This window comes from Pteropus vampyrus, unplaced genomic scaffold, assembly GCF_000151845.1.
Source record: "Pteropus vampyrus isolate Shadow unplaced genomic scaffold, Pvam_2.0 Scaffold20, whole genome shotgun sequence".
Taxonomy (NCBI): domain Eukaryota; kingdom Metazoa; phylum Chordata; class Mammalia; order Chiroptera; family Pteropodidae; genus Pteropus; species Pteropus vampyrus.
Genome location: NW_011888801.1, coordinates 851,890 through 853,106, shown reverse-complemented (window position 1 = coordinate 853,106; position 1,217 = coordinate 851,890).

Genomic DNA, 1,217 nt, shown 5'->3' with positions numbered 1-1,217 from the left:
GATTCCCCTGGGGCTCTGCAGTGATTGGTCTCAGAGGGTATGGGGGAGGGGCTCTCTGTGTTGCGGGATGGGGAGTGTGGCTCAACCTCAGTTTTGTAACTGAGGCTGGTAAAAATTGACTGTTGTTTCTCTGCTGTCCCCGCTTTTCTGCTTTCCCCTATTTCTCTGCTGTCTGCCTTGATGACTGGGCACTGCTGCAGGACGCGTGGTGCTCACAGTACTCCCGGGCAGGGCTGTTCAGGGAAGTCGCCGCACCTTCTTCTGTCCCCCTCCTCCTACAGGGAGCTCTGGCTGCGAGAGTTCCCTGTAGGAGCTTCTTTGTTTCTCCCAGTCTACTGCCCGGCACCCGGGGTTCTGACCTGTGGTAGCTCTTATGCGCAGATCCCATGCTCAGAGGTGCTGGTGTGCAGTTTGGGTGTTTTTTGTTAAGTTTTAGATGTTCAGCTTATTGTTGTTTCAAGGGGAGAGATCTGAGAACGTATTTAATCCGATTGCCTAACCTAAGTTACAGGAATTTACAGCTCTTCTCAGAAATCAGCAGAGGACACCGGCTGATCTCCAATGCCAAGTCTGACTGGAATTTAGATGTTGAACCTGGTCCTGGAGACAAACGGTCACTACATGCTTGTGGGAAAGGCTCTCCAACCAACTCAAGAATAGCACATTTGAGAGCTACTAGCACATAACTGAAATTGGGGTTAAGGAATGGATGAGATCATTCATGGAAAATGGGGTCCAAGAAGGAATATTGGAAAAGTCAACATCAAAGATGTGGGAAGAAGAAGAGGTGCTACAAAAGAGACTGAGAAGTAGTCAGAGATTTATAGAAGGAAATTCAAGAGCAAAGTCACAGGAGCTGAGGACAGTTTCAAGGAGGAAGGAATACTCAGTGGATGATGCATTTATAAAACATACGTAAATGATAATTTATAAAATGAGTTATGTTCAGTAGTATTTGTTAAAATTAACCTTCTCATTTATCCTAAGGAAATAATCATGTAGTGCATTTTAGAGACAAGGAGTTTAGGACATATGGAAGAGTGACATAAAAGTTGTTAGCTGTGATAAAAATGAATTATAACCCTTAATAGTTTTGATGACATTAAGTTCCAAAATCTAAGAAGTTCCACTTCTCTGTGAAATCTTTCCAGAGAGATTTTAAAAATTCAACCTATTTGTATTTGTTTTGTAAACATCTGCTATATGCTTACCACTAC